The sequence below is a fragment of the Panthera leo genome, chromosome B3 (genome assembly GCF_018350215.1).
Source record: "Panthera leo isolate Ple1 chromosome B3, P.leo_Ple1_pat1.1, whole genome shotgun sequence".
NCBI classification, from domain to species: Eukaryota; Metazoa; Chordata; class Mammalia; order Carnivora; family Felidae; genus Panthera; species Panthera leo.
The window spans coordinates 42,957,639-42,976,137 of NC_056684.1; the positions used below are offsets into that span (position 1 = coordinate 42,957,639).

The 18,499-nt window shown below is 39.9% G+C and overlaps 1 protein-coding gene across 1 annotated transcript in view; it reads left to right on the forward strand.

The window, feature by feature from the left end:
- Positions 1 to 12,845, forward strand: part of LOC122221959 — a 55,049-nt gene extending 42,204 nt beyond the window's left edge. Inside the window, exon 5 of the mRNA XM_042941848.1 lies at positions 12,195 to 12,845. The gene's annotated coding sequence lies outside the window, so the exon portion shown is untranslated. The remainder of the gene's footprint in view (positions 1 to 12,194) is intronic.
- Positions 12,846 to 18,499: the final 5,654 nt, after the last annotated feature.

The following is an 18,499-nucleotide window of genomic DNA, read 5'->3' on the forward strand; positions in this document are numbered from 1 at the left end:
AGGTTCCAAAGGGCGAGTCTTCTAGGCAGACTTGGGCAGTGTGAGCTCAAATGGCAGGTGCTTGCTTTACAGGGAACTGCAGCTTAGTCCCCTCGTGAGAACTCTGGAGCTTGCTCCACCCTGCACTGCACGGGCATGCGAGCTAGAGACTATCTGCAGACACTGCTGGCTCACAGGCAGGGCTATGCATGTTCCCAGGCCTGCCTATCATTGGCCCAGGACCAAGGCCTGGAGTTCTGAGCCTTCAGGTAACAGGGTACGCTCTGGGCTTCTGGGGATCATTGTTTGCAGACTGATGTTGTGAAAATGCCCAGACTGGGACTTTAGGTCAAGATTTGTTCATGCTTTGAAAGTTCCTTGATTTGAAATACATTGCAATATTGGATGAAATATTTAAAAAATAACTTCAACATAGTTACATTCAACAAGAAACAGCACAGTTGAAGATGGCAATTGAGGTTAAAGACTTGCTGGGCTCTTGGACTTGGGAATGGGCAGATAGGGCTTGGTATATGGTGGCCATGAGATGATAAGGACCAGACGTTCTGGGCTTATAATTGGGGACTGGATCCTAGCTCACTGGGTGAAACTAAGGGCTTACTGCCAGCTTTTCAGTTACTGCTTGGAGATGCAGCATATTCTAGAGCTGAATTCCCAGGTGAAGGGAAGGAGCAGAGGAAGCTATACCATAGGACCTCACCTATCCACTGTTGAACCAGTGATGAGATCTGTGATATCCCCCAAGATCACCTCAAAATAAGAAACCTGAGTCGCCATGATCAGATCTGAGTCTAGGCTAGGAGTCTTTAGGAAGGAAACTGAACAACTCCCAGACAGGGAGGGGTAAGAGGAGAGAGAGGGAATTTGTTAACCAAAGTTGCAAAGCACATGAAAAAAACTAATAGTGAGAAATACCACCAGTCAGCTCAACAATCAGTAGAATTCACTCCCATTGAAAGTATAATAGAGTAATCTGAAAATGACTTTAAAACGAGTATGTTTGAGATTATCAAAGATGGTATAAAGAAAGGAATACTATGTAAAAAGAGCAAGATGTTATGAAACAGAATCAGGCAGGTAGAAATGAAGAACAGGTGTGTATGAAGATGAACTAATTAGACCCTGGAAATGAAAAATCAAGTAACTAGAATAAAAATACATTCAGGAGACAAGATCAATTCTGGACTCAGTGTGTGCAAGAGAGTACCAGTGATTTGGGATATAACACTGGGGAGTTCATCCCATATGTTGCAGAGATAAAGAGATAGAAAACAGAAAAGAAAACTGAAGGGACATGGAGGACTGAGACTCTTCAACACCTGGGCTTCTAGAGATAGATAATTGAAAGAATTGGAGAAAGCAGTTTTCAAAAAGATAAATATGAAAAGATTCTGAACTTGAAAAAAGACACGAGCCCTCAGATGAGAAACACTTGCTAAATGCTGAACAGGAATATGATGCCCTAGCACAGTGCCTGGTATACAGATGGTAGCTGTGCAGTAGATATCGGTTCTTCTCCCTCTTTCCCTCCCTCTCTGACTCCTTCCCTTCCTCCCTCCCTCCCTCCCTCCCTCTTTCTGGAAACAATTGCTGAACATCTGGTATGAGCTTGACACTGTGCTGAGCTTTGGACAAACAGAGAAAACTATAATACATTCCCCCTGACAAAACAGCTGAGAGTTTGGTAGCTAAGACAGATGTGTAAACAAGTATATGCAATGAAGCTACAAGGCCTGAGACAGAAATCTATATAGAGCCTGGAAAGTATGAAAAGGAAGGAAAGGTATGTGTGTGTGTGGGAGACTTAACACAGTAGGTGATACTTCCGTAGGGTCATGAAGGGGGACAAGCACCAAAGAGGGAACAGCACAGAGAACAGAGGGACAAAGGCATAGAGGCCTATGCTTTTGCACTTGGGGAACCTGTAGGCATCTTCCTGTGGTTGGAGGGGATGTGTGTATTTTTCCTTTTTAACACCCCATGTATTATGAACTCCCCAAAGTAGGCAGTACTTTCCCTAGAGCATATCCAGTAGGGTCTGTCAGCTGACCTTTAAAAAGCATCCTGCTGATTCACCTGCATAGATGCAGGAATCTCTTGGTGGGTGCATTTCGTCACCACATTTTGGGAGAGCAGAGTCTCTATCCCTGTGTTGTTCACATTCAGGCAGTCCTTAAGCCCAATTCCCTTAGAGTATGTGCTCCAACAGCCCCTGGAAGGTGCTGATGTGGAGAGAGGCTGATCTGCCCTCGCAGGTCCTTGGCTGAATCACTAGGGGAGAGTTTCTTAGCTTCTCTGTTCTTTCATCTGTCACTGAAGAATGACGGTTGCCTGCCACCTCTGTGTTTCACAGATATGTTGTTATCAGGGACATTGGCAACACTCTTTGATATATGGAGATGAAAGATGCTGGATTAATTCAAAGCGTTATTTGTTGTTTTTCACTATTATTACTAGTTAAATTGCTGAACACACTTTTGACAGTCTTGTCAGAAGCTCTCCCATATGTCCTCTCCCGTGAAGAGTAAACATTGCCTTCAGAGGCTTGACTACTATTTTTTTTCTTTCTTGGCAGTGAAAAATGACTTCAAATCACAGTATTTAGGATGATGATATTTTTGATATGCTTTCTCCTTTTTCAAGCTCTTACTCTACTCCCTACCCCTGTGTAAAAATGAAAGGGCCAAGCCTTGCCTTGGCCTCCAGGGGTCAATGTCAGGAGGCTGACAGATAATGAAGAGGGGTGGCTACTCAGAAACAAAGACTTCCTGGATGTTTACTTTCCTGGTGGGCGTTAGCAGGGCTGTAGGAGATTTGGTCTACATCTCTGGTTGTTACTGTGTCCTGAGACACCTCTGAACATAGATCTACCTTCTTTCCTAAATCACAAGGTTCTCGAGGGCTTGGATTTTGTGCAGTCACTTTTGGCCCCTGAGCAGAAAATAATTGTTTGAAGAGTTCGAGGTTTTAGGGTCCTTCATCTCAAATTTCATCCAAGATCATAAAAGAAGCCCAAGCAATGCCTTCACATGTTTTTGTGAAGTCTGCAAAAGTAAGATATTTTGACAACAATCAGCTAAGACCACAGCTTCTTTCCATTTAGCTGCTTCTCCATCACATTTCTCTTTGTGTTCAGGTGGTGTGGAGTGACCACGGACATTTCTGGGATTCTGCTAAAGGAAAGTTGTTGGAAATAATGCCAGTTTGACTGCAGTTTGCAAAGATCATTGGGAACATATCCATAAAATAAGTAAGAATTGACAGATTCCTGATTTGGACCTATGTGAAGAATACCTCCTTTTGTCATCTTCATTTATTGAAGAATTATGAGAAAATTCAGATGAAGATTAATAGACTCTGAAATGAAAGTGAAAAGATGCATGATGAAATCAATACAAATTCTTCACTTCCTGATGTCAGAAGTGCAATAAACAGTTTCAGGTTCTATTGAAAGGAGAAAATCTATACAAAAAAGAGATACATTTTGGAATTCACAGACGTTTAGGGCCAGGTACTTCTTATCTGTAGCTAGTCTGGGCATTGTGATATGTTTAGCAGCATCATTGGCCCCTATTCACAGTGTGTCAGTACTGCCTCCCCAGTTGTGACAACCTAAGTTTGCAGATTTGCCACATGTGCCCTGGGGGCACAATAGCTCTTTCTGAGAACCACTGAGGTGACACTGAAAGGGTAGAGAAGAAAGGATCTGACTTACGTACTTTTGGAAATTTGTATTTTGACCTTATACAGTTAAGGGTAGAGATAAAAAGTAGTGCACACACACACTTTTCCTCCAGAGATATGGGTTAGCAATTCTGAAACTGCTTTCTGTGTATATTAGACTTGAGCAAGTAAGAAAATGTATTGTAGATAAATGAGAGCAGGTTTCTAACTGTGAGAGAAACAAGTTACAACTAAGGAAAGAGGAAAGTGTAGAAGGAGTCTTGTTGTGCTGGACTGGACTCAGAGAATTAATAGGAGCTCTTAGTGTATGTAACACATACAGATAGATACAAAAATAAATATGGATGTGTGTGCATACATGGGCTAATGTACATGCAAAACCATTCTTCTTCTGCCCGTGAGAGTGCTGAGATGCAATGAAACTCAGGGGCAACCAGCATACCTAATACTCATATCTTGCTTTCTAAATACTGCTCTCCATTAAAAGGATAAGTAGCCAATTCCAGGGCCGATGTAGAGAAAAGACAAGATGATCCTGGAGCGTCTTGTGGTGCAAAAAAGTAAGGAACTTCTTAAAAAGGAGGGGGGCATGTTGAAGGACACAGGAATCAATCTGAAATAACTCTTAATGGTTAAATCTAGAAGAATTTGAGCAACAAAGTCAATTAGGATAGTATTGGATTATAACTCCAAGAATAAAAGAAGTAGCCATGAGTCTACAGCCAGGTGAAAAATAGCTGACAAATGAATAAATGTGGTAGAAGGAACATGTGAAAGAATTCCACTTAATAAATGTAGAAGGTATGTGAGAGATAGAAAATTACCCTTGGAATCATGGTGTTACCACAATAATAATTGCTGTAAGCAAGCTCCACTAATGGATCATAAAATTAGAAGATGAAAGTTTAAGGAGAACCAGGATTTTTGCATAATCTTAAAATATCTCGTTCTAAATATTTGCTAAATACAAAAAGAGAAACAGTAACTTTCCAGTGGAGACACCTGGTACATGCCACCTGTATCAAGTGATCAGGGTTAATGCCAGCAGTAAAAAGCCTGCACCATCACGTTCACCTGACCTGATGCACTGGGGCACACCTCTCTGTGGAATTCTTTTTTTTTTTTTTTTTAACTTAAAACACAAACTTATTTTGAGAGAGAGAGAGCATGCAGAGAGAGAGAGAGAGAGAGAGAGAGAGAATCCCAACCAGGCTCCACATTGTCAGTGCAGAGCCCGATGTGGGGCTCGAACTCACAAACCATGAAATCATGACCTGAGGCAAAATCAAGGGTTGGATGCTTAACCAACTGAGCCACCCAGGTGCCTCCCCCTACTGTGGAATTCTTTCCAGTAATGTATAAGCTCAGTTTAATCATGAGAAAATACCAGAAAATTCAAATTGAGGGACCTTCTCCAAGACACCTGACCAATGTTCTTGAAGAAGGTCAAGATCAGGAAGGACAAGGAGAGACTAAGGAACTTATCACAGACTGGAAGAGGCTAAGGGGACACAAAACTAAATGCAGTGTGGATTGAATTTAAGGACTTAAATGGAAAAACTAGTGAAATCCAAGTGAAGTCTGTAGTTTTGTCCATAGGATTGTGTCAATGTTAATTTTTCACATATGATTGTGCTATAGCTACATAAAATGTTAACATTAGGGGAAGCTGGATGGACTCTATACTACTTTTTGCAACACTTCTGTGAGTCTAAAATTATCTCAAAATTTAAAAAAAAGTTTTCAATTAACCACCCAGAGGAAAGACTGAATTATCTTTCTAATTTTTAGATAGGAAATATTATAAAATAATTGCTACATGAAGTGGAATGACAGAGTATGCTGTGAAACATGTAGGAAAAAAACAACTTTATAGAGGTATATAGAGCAGTTAAGTAAGAAAAACATTATTAGATTTGTCAACTTCTTATCTTTGTAATTTATGGTGATTTATTTTATTTAAATGTTCATTTTTGTGCTTAAATTTGTATTCTTAATCTCAAGAGTCAAGCAGAGAGGGGATGTCTGTTATACAGATTGGTTTCTGATCCCATTCTGTCCATCCCTCCTGGCCTGTGCAAGTGACTGCTCTCCACAGGCTTGCCACCATTCTCCTCTACATAATGGTGAGGTCAGCAACCTTCCTGCTCCCTCCACCCGTAATTTTAACACAGTCATAGTGGGTCTGCAAAAAAGACCCAATGGTTGAATAAAGTTCTTGGAATCCTGCTGACCTAAGACTCTGCTCCTAAATTTCCTGTCTATCCAGTTCCAATTTACATCTCTTTTCTGTGTTTTATACTCATTTGAGCTTGGTTATTTGGGATCTCCAATGAGGAGAAAATGTATGTGCTTTTTCTTTTATTTTTATGTTATTTTCTGTCCTAAAAAAATGAATATTCTCTCTTTGAAATGAAAGAAATTTCTTCTAAGACATTCCAACCCTAACCATGACCATTATGAATATTTTGATATATCTGCTTCCTGTCTTTTTCTTATGCATAGGGATATAAATATGTATATTTTAAAACATAATGGTACTAATGCTATATGTACCATTTATTTCTTACTAACAGTACAGTGTAAATATTTTCTCACAATTTTTTATCTGGTCTTTACATACATCATATTAGTGACAGTACCTTCTTCTGTTGAATGACTATTACCATTTACTTAACCATTCCTGGGTCACTGGATGCCGTGATGTACTTTATTAATGAAGGATGTGCATGCACATGTCTGTATATGTCTGTATGTGGGACTTTTATAATATGCACTAGGGTATGGCTACTAGAAAATCTCAGATATGTATACGCGATCTAGAGAAGGGCAAGGTCTCTGCTGGGTCTTGGAGTCATCCCTTAAATGCTGTGAGAAGTAAGGTGGACAATATCGATAGAAAGACAAGTTTTGGTTCTAGGAAGGGTCTGGAGTTCAACTTTTTGGTTGAGCTAAATGGTTTTTCTACTTCCAGGATGTGTGCCTAAGAGGATATTTATTAAGCACCAGGAGAAATGAAAATTAATGCAAATGTCTATTAGCCACTAAAGCCCACGGAAGAGCAGAATGAGACATTGCAGCAGAGAGGGAATGCAATCCATAATAATAGAGCAAACAGCATGTGTGGAGACTTCCAATGAAGACAGAGACTTGCAATGTAATTAAATCAAGTCCTTGGACAGCTGAGAAGCAGGGCCGTTAATGTGCTGAAGCCCACTCTGCAGCAGAGGAGGCTGAAGATGCATTAGAGATTAGAACCTTGGCTTCCCATGTCTCTGAAAGCCCCACCATTCTTGTGGCATAGTATCTCAAAGAGAATGATCGTGCTGATTAGTAACATGAGTGATATGGAGGGTTTGGATTCTGTAGATTTGCCTAAGGTAATGGAATGCAGACAGTCATTTATGTATTTGCAAAAAACAATAATATTTTACCCAGGGAGGGGATTATTCAGTTAATTCAATTTTGGACAGTCTGCCTCCTAAACAGTCCTTATACTTTGAAGGATATTGGTGACATTCAAAGGTCCAGAAATGCTTGGCATGGAAAGAACGATGGGAACTTAAGACACATCAGCCCAGGAACTGCGTAAAAGCCAGCTAAGTGCTTTGAAGCAAGCTGGTATTAGAGATAGTCAACAATCTACCAGAGAAACCCCGAGGATTAGAGGGGCTGCCACTCAGCTCAAAGAAAGGGCTTTGTATCAGAAGCCCCAGCTCTTGCCATATATGCCATCTTGATGCCCATGATTTCCCACAGATGTTTCTAAACAAAGCAAAAATGCTATTCTACACACGTCCATAGACCCTGCCAAATTGAGAGAGTTGGGATTCTCTCAGGGGCCTGCTCAACTGCTCAGTGGAGAAAGGAAAATGAAAGAGAGGAAATTGTTCTTTTGGTGCAGAATGAAGTGGGCTGAGGTGATTCCCTGTACCATGTTGGCATCTGACAAGATGAGAGTTATTTCTGAGCCAAATGTAGAGAGGATGTCATTGCCCTTTTTAAAGTGACTGTTTTTTCACCCAGTGGAGGCAAAAATCATTAGGTGGATTTATTTCCAATAAGGCAATATTTTTCAGAAGGGAAAGGTAATAAATTCTAGTGACAAAAATCAGTAAACAGCTTTGGATTCTGTTTCTTGCCACTCCTAGGGTGATATCCCATACTTTGGTACTAAGGCTTGTTAAAAAAACAAAAATTCACCTGAGTAAGTGTAAAGAATGATGACTTGATCATGATTGGGTACCATCTAGCAGATAGAAAAGAGCTCTGAGGAGCTGTACAAAGTGGATGACTTTTTAAGCAGGAGGAGGCAGGGCAAGGAAGTTACTCCAGCAAAGAGTAGATTGTTTCAGGCAAGGTCACCTACCTTTAGGGGACTGCAAGGGTCTGTTGAGTGGATTACCTCACTAATGTTGACCGGGAATCCAGACTGACTGGTTAAGATTCCATTCCTGGGAGAGGCTGAAACCACAGTTAGGTTAGGCATTAAGTTTCAGGTGACGTGGGCTTAGCACAAGTGATCGATTTTGGGCCTCCTGTCTCCTTTTTAAGAGGATCTTTGTGATCTGGGCATTTTCCAGATTTATTTTCCATCACATTTCTGCCAAGATCATGCTACAGCAAACTTTGTGGTTTCTAGAACATATTAGGCTGTCAGTCCTCTGGGTCCTGAAATGTTGATGAAATAGATGCTTTTCTCTGTTATATGCACTTTGCCTTGGGAATCTTCCATACATCCTGCAATATCCAACTTGACATTTATCCCCTCAGGGAATCTCTGTATAAGAAAAGACTCCAAAAGGAAACAGTGTACTCACATTAGGGTGATTCCAGGAGTGTTTAATAAAGTTACCAATAGAAAAAATAGAGATACTATTCATAGAAGAATGGACAAGGTTTAGACCTATCAGTGTCCCTAAATCCAAAGGGATGGGAAAAGAGAGAAATGACCAGAATCCAAACTCAGAAGGACAGAATTGCACTTAAAAGGCTATCTTGACAAAAATCAGGCCCAGCTGATGAAATAAATATTCTGGGTGCCCTCTCTTGTCTTCCTCTGATCTCCTATTGAAGTTCCCCTTTAGCTGCTCAACGAGAATTTGTTGAGATCCAAATGGATCAACCTCTGGGCAGATATAGGGCAGGGAGAGAAGGAAGGAGAGTGGATCTGAAGGAGAAATAGAAAATATTCAGCTCAGTCCATCCCTTTTGTCCTGTAGACTCCATTGTTGTTCTTTGTGTGAAAAGTTCATATTCTCCAAACAGCAAATGCAAAAATTCCAACAATTCAATTTTACTTATATGGGAAACCTAGCCCACTAACCACTACTGATGTTAGTGTAATTGGAGAGAAAATAAATAATTAAGAAACATAAAACATAGTTATTATAGTCCCTAATTCTGTAGCTAATCTTGTGGCTCATGTTGATAATCCCAGCTGTTTTCTCTTACCCCCAATTCCACATTCTCCTTTCCTTTGCCAGACCCATAGGTTGGGTGAGATTCTTTCTCTTTATTGCTGAGGATTCTGAAATGTTTATTCCTGTAAGCTCAGAAGTCTTGACGGTCTTGGTTTTATTGTGTCCCATTGATCAAGGCCACTGGGCAAGGGAGTACTGCAAGGAATTCTAGTAATTATTTTGGATTTCAAACCTAACTTGTTTTTATTGAGTATCAGCAGTTCATTTTCTTCTACCCAGCAATTGGGATCATGCACATTTATATTAGCCATTGGAATAACTCCTTTAAATTCCTTATTGTTTAGTGGTATGAGAAGCCCAGAAAGGTTAGGGGTCATCTCAGCTTTCAGTTTATTGGAACCATCACTTAAAAACCTATTGAGCCCAAAGCTATGGGAATGGGAAGCAAAAATTCCCTAAGTGAGTTATTGGGAATAATAATTGAGGGAACTACTTACATTTCTACTATTAGTTTCTTGAACCCAGCATCCTGACTGGGAAAGATGAAACCATATAGAGGCTGCTGGTTTAATGGGTGTTTTGCATCTTGCAGGAAAAGTAGCCTAACCTCATGAGGTGATTCTCCAGTTCGACCTTAACTAAACCCTTAAGCTTTCCTACTGTTTCATTAAGCTAGCTGCATCTGAGTGTAGGTACAATTCATTCCTCAGTGTGAATGCATGCCTGACTCTCCTTTGTTATTAAATGTGTCCCCTGGTTGGAAGGAGCATTGTATGAGGTATTGTAGTCTCGGATAAGGTATTCTGTAAGTCTCTCAATAGTGGCTTTAGCAGACAGAGTTTGGGGAAGAATGGCAAACATATACCTGAAACATGTGTCTGATCCTGTGAATATAGAGCATGGATCACTTCATGATCAGAAGGATCTAATGTAGGCAATTTGCCACCAGGTATCTGGCTTGTCCACTCAGGGTCTGGTGCCACTCAGCATTGGTCTCCACGGATGGCATGCTGGTCACTCAGTACTGGAGGTAACTAGATCAGCCTTGATGAAAGTAAGTCCATACTGTTCAAAATGTGCATAATCTTTATCCCTGCAGATACAGCCACTTTGTAGGTTAGCCGGCATTGTACCCATTGAGCAGGTAGGTGTCAGATGACTGGGGAAAGGGACTGCCTGATGTCCACTGGATCGGTCATCTTGTGTACCTTATTGTTGGGAGTTGCCTCCACTGTGGATGTCTCTAGTGGATATTTAAATGGACAGGTGTCTTCACATTCTTTACCCATTCTGAGAGATTTGTTCTCTTACTTCTCTTTCTGTACTCACTTACCTAATTTCACCAGCCAGCCTACCTACTTCCCGTGAGACAGGGAGCTTCGGGACATTTCTCCTACATGTTACTTGTTCTTTTATTTATTTATTTGTTAGAGAGAGAATGAACCAGAGAGAGGGACAGAGGGACAGAGAGAATCTTAAGCAGGCTCCATGCCCAGTGAAGAGGCTGATGCAGGGCTCATGAGATCATGACCTGAGCCAAAATTAAGAGCCAGATGTCTGACTGACTGAGCCACCCAGGCATCCCACATGTTACTTGTTCTTAACCTTGGCATATGGATAGATTTCGGGAAGTTCATGAACTTGGATGGGAAAAAATTTATATCTCCATTTTCACAAACATCTAACTGAATTAAACATCTAAACTAATTAAAATTTCAGTTATGAATGGCAATTAATGACCTGCGTTATTGCTCGTAGTACTAGCTACTAGCTAGCCATTTCATGAATGGAAATCACACAATCTTTAATAATACAGTACAGTTGTTTGTAGATACCTTGAAATGTTATCTGCATCACTACTTTGAAAATACGGTGGTTCTTGGACGTGTTTCTAGAAGAAACATGGTTTCACTCATCCTGTATATTCAGGTTTATGCAAGAGTACACTTTGGTAATCCAGATGTCTGTGATGCTCTTCAGTATTCCCTGTCTACAACTGTTGGTTGATAAAGTTGGGGAAATAGTTTGGTGGCTTCAGAGTTTTCTAAGGGTTTGAAAAACTGGATGGATGATTCAATGAGAATTTTTAATTCTGTATGGGATATTTCCAGATTTGGATTTGCCAAGTAAAAGAAGAGAGAAAAGCCATATACACTAGACAAAAATGGGCTGCTTTGTGGACTGGAACAGAAGGAGAAAGCTGATAGCAACACTTCTTAAATGGTGACATCGAATCTAGAAGAGTTGATTTAAAAAAATCCATTCTGAAGTCTGTCACTTAGAACTGGCAGTTTTGCTATCCCCCTCAGTGTATGGCTGCATGTAAACAGACATTTTTCTTAATGTATATATTTTTTAAGTATGCTACGGGCCCAATGTGGGGCTTGAACTCACAACCCTGAGATCAACATTTTTCACTGTAGCCAGATCCTTGCTTTTGCTCCCTGTGTGAATGCTGATGCATTTGAAAAATTCTTATTTTGTTGAGTCCCTTTCGTATTTTGGAAATGATAAGAAAAGTTTTTTTTTTTTTTTTTCCTCAAACAAAACTCTGCCTAGAAATAAAAGCTTCAGACTCTGCACAGATGGTGCTTCTACAAGACTTGATGATGCATCTGCTTTTGGTCTGTAGTGAAACTGGAAGCTCCTCACATTTGTGTCACTCCTTTTCACACGGACATGGATTGTCATTATGTTTCCGTTATGTCAACGATTCTGAGAATTTGATAAATGCCAAAAGTCATCAACTTTATCAGGAGACAGTCTCTGAATCATAGTATTTAAAGGGTTCATCAAGAAATAGGAGTAGAGTATGAGGAGCTTCCCTGCCACACAATGGTCCTTTGGCCGGAGAACCTTTTAGCCACTGCTAACAAACTGAGGGCGGAATTTTACCTTTTGACAAAGAAAAAGAAAACCCACCACTCTTGAACCTTTCTGAAAGAAACAGTTTATTCATGAGTTGGCCTACCTTGTAGATATTTTAAACCATATGAATAAGATAATAAATCTTTCAACTCAGGCACTTGAAGCTACCATTATGGATGCTACTGAAAAATTAAAAAAAAATTTTTTTTCTTGCCTTAGCGACTGATATGGAAGAAAAAAGTAGAGGCCAGCATCCTTACAAACTTTCAATTGCTAGACGAGTTGCTTTTCCAAGATGAAGGTGAGATACAAAATTCTGTCAGTTTCTGAAAAGATAAAACAGAAAACACCTGGGGACTCTTCAAAAGTTTTTTTAAAAATTTATTTCTATCTTGATGGCACTAAAGTTGAATTACGGACTCACAGTCCCTCTTTCTCTGATATAAACTATATTGAAGATGTGGACTGAGTGAGCCAAAGAAGAACATGTTGGTTTTAGGACAAAGGACTCCCTGCGATTGGAGTTTAATAAAACAGCCTTGAAAATGTTTGATGTTCCTTATGAGAACCCCATCTTGATCTAATGAAGTGACCTATGGAAACTTCAGTTCTGCTTGTAACATCGCATCTTTGTGAACAAGAATTTTTAACATTTGGAATCATTGAAACAAAAAGTCAAAATTATTTGGTTGTCCAACTTTATGTGTGTATGTTGCCAGTCAATGATCACCCCAGGGTTTAATGTTATTTTACATGCTTAACAATGGGAGACCTTACATTGACCTGTCTTTTGAAAAATAAGTTTAACTTCAACTTGCCTATATTATACTATCTTGTTATGTAATATAAGAAAGAAGTATATGTATTGTATTGCCATATTACAAATACATAACTGTATATGTATGTATACATAAACTCACAATATATATATATTGAAATACATATACCTGTGTTTCAACATGATTGGCTTCCTGTATAGTCTTATGTGTTTTATGCATTTAAAGCTATTAATTTGGAAAGATGTCTACACCTCACCAGATAACCCAGGAGGACCAAGGGATGTAAAAAAGCTAAGAAGCCGTATTCTGAATGCAGCACCAACCCAAGTTGTCCCCACTGAGAGGGAGCTGGTCAGGGAATAAATAGCTACTGAATTCCTCCTCCCTTGATCCTTTGCTGAAGTTCTTTACTCTCTGAGCCCTCCAGAAGCCAGGTCAAAGGAGACTTTTAGTATATTCATAGAAGTCACCCTGCAAGGACAGACAGCAGAGTAAAGGGGAGGGAAGGGTGAATCTGGAGCAGGCAATGCAAGGTACCTGGAGACTTTCTCTTCTTTTCCTCCCAGTGCTATGTCACTGTGCCATGCACTTTATGCTTCTGACACAGTAATGGTTTTCTAATTATGTCGGTTCTGCTCAAAAGACATTTTTGAGTACATACTGGAATCCAGGATTCATATATTATCTTGCTTAATAGTAGATATTAGTATCGCCATTTTACAAAGCAAACAATCTCTTGGTAACACAGCAAATGATAGAATTGACTCAGTGCAGGACCTTTCAACATTTTTTGCCACAACATCTTTCTTTCTAATCAACTCCTGTAGGTAAGGAGATGAAATATTCTGAACTGGAGGAGAGAGGTAAAACAGGTCTGGGAACATTTGTACACAAGTGTGTTAGCTGTTGTAAGAAGCAACAGACTTGTGCAGACTTTATATTTAGACTGTAGGCTATCATAAAGAATAGAAGTTCAAGTTTAAACATTTATGGTGAAGACTCTAAGCCTGTAAATAACATAAAACTTATTTACAGGGAAATTTACCAGAATAAGCTTAGCAGTTTTTCTTTTTCATGAAGGCTTCAAGTTTTCTTGTATGTCTGTATCCCCTTGTATGTACCCATGAAAGTTACATTCCATGAAATATGTATTACTTAGGCTTTTAAAAAAATGTTTATTTTTTGAGAGAGAAAGCACGAGTAGGGGAGGAGCAGAGAGAGAGGGACAGAGGATCTGTAGCGGGTTCTGAGCTGACAGCAGAGAGCCCCATGTGGGGCTCACAACAGTGAGATCATGATCTGAACTGAAATGAGATGCTCAACCTACTGAGCTACCTGGGTGCACTAGCTTGCCATTTGTTTGTTTGTTTGTTTGTTTGTTTGTTTGTTTTTAAACATCACCATTGGCCTAATTTAGCACCTCACAGTTGTCCTTGTCTTTTGCTATGGCCTCTTAGCCTATTGCCCTGCCTCTCATTTCTTCTTCACTAGAAGGTATGGATAGTAGGATTTAGGGGCTAAAATCCTATTCCAAATCATTACAGCTAACTTGATTCTGTTTTGCCAGAAAAAAGTTGTGTCCTTTTCCTCTGAGCTGCATCTCTAGATTCTCGCTTGGCTGGTTAGATCCATTTTAATTGGAGGGTTGACCAAGTTCAGTAAGTTCAAATACCAGAAAGACTTGATTCCTAGATCTTCATATCCATCTCTTTCTTAGTTTCAGACTCGTTTCCTACTGCATGTCACCATGTGGATAGATAGACCAGAACATCTTAAAATCGACATGACCAAAAAGAACTCATCTTGTTCCCCCTTAGAAGTTGCCTCTTAACTTCTCAACAAATGGTGCTGGAAAAATTTGGTATACATAGATAAATAAATGAACCCATACCTCATACCACATACAGAAATAAACTCAAAATGGATCATAGACCTAAAATATAAAACCTAAATCGTTAAAACTTCTAGAATAGAACGTAGGATTTAAAATTTTGAAACCTTGGACAAGGCAATGATTTCTTAGCCAAGACACAAAAAGCTCTAACTATAAAAAAAGTTTGATATTGGACTTCATCAAAATTAAGTGCTTTTTGAAAGTGTCATTAGAATTATGAAAAGACAAATCACAGACTAGGCGAAAATATTTGCAAATTATGGGATAAAGGACTTGTATTCAAAATACACAAAGAACTCATTAATAAAACATATGACCCAATAAAAATGGAAAAATAATTTGAATAGACATTTGACTAAAGATATGGTCTTATATGCACACGAAAAGTTGTTCAACATCATTATTCATCGGTCAAATGCATACAAAAGCCATAATGAGACTCCAGTTCATACCTATTGGGATCACTTAAATGCAGATAAATGACAATACCACTTACATTGCTGGTGACAATTAAAATGGTATAGGTGTGGTGGAAAAGTTTAGCAATTTCTTATAAGGCTATATCAGTACTTCCCATACTACTGAGAAATCTTTGGTCTTTCCTTGTGGGAAATGAGAAATGAAAACAAATGTGCCCATAAATACTTGCACTTGAATGTTTGTAGCAGCTTTATTCATAAAATAGCTACAAACTAGAAACTGTCCAAGTGTCCCGTCAGCCAGTGAATGGATAAACAACTTAGTACATACAATGGCATATGACTCAGTGATGTTAAGAAGCAAACTACTGACACAAATGAGATGGGTAAATCTCAAAAGCATTATGTTAAATGGGAAAAGGCCACACAAAAGACTACATAGTATATGATTCAATTTATGTGAAATTCTGGAAAGGCAAGAAAAAACTATAAAGGATAAAAATGAGATGAGTGGTTGCTAATCTGGGGTAAAGGGAAGGGAATGTCTTCAAAGAAAGGTGAGAGAACTTTGTAGGTGACAGGAATATTCTGTGTCTTTACATATTGTATGTCTTTACAGTGGAGGAAGTTACATGGCTATATGTTTGTCATCTTCAGAACTGCATACTAAAATGGATGAATGTAAAAAAATCCTTCTCCCAAATGGCTTCTCCTTCAGTGTACTCTACCTCAGGAACTGGTTCCACCTGCCAGCAAGGTCCCCAACCCTGATGACACCTGTATTATAATCTATTTTTCTCTCCCACCTCACCAAAGCAAGCAGTGGCAAAGTCAGACAAATCGTTTCTCCTTTAAAACTCCTGAATCTCACTTTAGCTCTGCATCCCCACCGTTTCTCATTTGTCCACACCATTCTCTCCCCTTGCCTGGATTACTGTGATAGCTCTGGTAGTCCTCTCTGACACAGCACACCCTGCCACTGCTGCTGAGTGGACCTATCGGAAAGGCACACTTCCTCGTGGCATTCTCCTGCTTGGAAATGTTCAGTATTCCCCATTCATTGGATATAGGTTTAATACCACACTGTATTCACATCTGGCCCTTGTTTATTTTTTTATTCTTATTTACAGTCACCCTCCCATAAATACCCTGTGCATTCTAACCTCACAGTACTTGCTCAGTTTGCATGAAGAATCTGTGGTTTCCAGCATAGGTTATGCTAAAGCTCTATACATATATCAGGAATTCCCTTACTCTACTCTTCACCTGACCAACACAGTCACCCTTCCAGACTCCATTCAAGCATGCCATCACTCTGGAAAGTCTTCTTTGAAATCTCTGTTTGGGCAACACACCCTTCTGTGTGTCTCCATTGCACCCCATGCATGCCTTGAACACAGAACTTGCCGAATTGTATATTGTAAGAATGAGCTTATTGAATGCAGGTCTGTAATTTTTCATTCATGTGTGCCAAGAACTCAGCATAGTTCCCATTTCATAGTTGAGCCAAATTTTGTTGGGCAAATGTTCAGTAGAAATATCCATGAGACAGAATTCCTGGACATAAAGGAATCCTCTTGTGATGGGGCTGTTGGGCTGATAGGGCCTTACTTGAAGTTTTAGATTCCCTGGTGTTGGTACTCCTCTTGTTTCCACTCAGGCTCCTAGGACCTCATTCCCTGCCTCTAACACCCAGCAGTGCTGTTCATCCAAGCAATTCCCAAGCCTTTCCCTACATCCAGGCCCACGTGGATTTTCTCTGACCCAAGTTATTTCAGGTCAGTGGTCCATAAATTATGGGTCCAAACTACTGCAGAGTTCCTTGAAGAGGTTTATTAGAGGAATAAACAGGATTTCTTTTTTAAAGTTTTTGTATTTATTTTGAGAGAGGGCCAGTGTGAGCAGGGGAGAGGCAGAGAAAGAGAGAGAGAGAGAGTCGGAGAGAGAAAATCTCAAGCAGGCTCCACGCTGTCAGCGCTGAGCCTGACATGAGGCTCTATCTCACGAACTGTGAGATCATGACCTGAGCCGAAATCAAGAATTGGACACTCAACTGACTGAGCCTCCCAGGCACCTCTAAACAGGACATTTTAATAGGGAACAATAGGAAGGTGGTAAACAGCTTGATTCCCCTCCAAATATAGAGTATTTTTATTATCTGACAGTCTGATCAATACCAAATGTTAACTTGAAGGGTAGCATATAAAGGGGTCTATTTTCAAAATGTATTGCCTGTGAGCAACCCCCATTAATGCTATTGCAGATCATGTGCCTTCCTGAAGGAGAGAAGTAAAGCAAAGAATGTGCGTATGTCTTCGGGAAATGCTAACTGAGTAGCCTGCAAGTTAACTTCCCAGCTTTCTTTTCCACAGTCAACCCACTTCTTCCCTAATAGGCAAAAGCCTCTGACTCCTGAGGAAATGCACGTGTAAGTAGGTGACTTTGATGCAAGGCAAGAACAGGGCTTCGTCCTGGATAAAGGTCGATTGGGAAGATAAATGCTCCCTCCGTGTCCATACTTCACACCAGTGAATAGAGTGATAGTCAACCTGTTTATTTTCTAGCAAAGGGGACGTGGCCATGTGACACGTGAAGAAAGAGGCTGCATTTACCTCCCAGATATTTGACCCTGTCCTTCTGACAGCTACTGGGCATATTTCAAGTCTAAATCCACAGGAGAGCGTTTCCAGAGCACATGGCCGAGCATTTAGATAGAGAGGAGGAAACAACCTGAACAGAGATGCATTAAGGAAATCCAATTCCATGACCTTCATCTGTGTCAAGTACAACACCCGCATCTCATGTCATTTTTCGGTAATGTGACTTGACTGTCATTTTTCTTTTAATTTTTCTTCTCACCATACTGCCTAGTAGTTTCTATCAAGTTCCTACCTTAGGAGTTCCTCTAGGAAGCACACAATTAATCTTTTATAGACGTATTCACCCAGGTTTGAAGGTAGTTTGTTTACAACATTGTCATTCCAGTGAACCCAGAATCCCCCTGGGGGGCATGCTTTTGAGCCAGGGTCCTAGCAGAAAGGAATGATGGGTTCAGTACAGCTCAGGAAAACACTTAAGAGTTATTTGGTTTCAGTTCAGAGAGGGTGATTTTCAGCGATCATGTTAGTGACTGGTAAAAGTGTATTTTGTTTGCAGAAATCTTGGCTCTCTGGGTGTCTGTCTGCATTTGTATGAGAGGCCATGTGCCCTTGTGAGGTGGGAGATGGACACTCTCAGCCTGACAAGATGGTGTTGTAAGGTCATGGCTTCCTAAGTTGTTTTTAAATAGCCGAAACCTACTGTCAAAATCTCCTAAGAAACCTACATATTTAACAGATAAATTGGTAGGTATTTTAGTAGCAAAATCAAGTAGAATACTTGATACACAGTTAAACAATGAAAACAGGCAAGTATTTGAGGAACCGAGAAAGC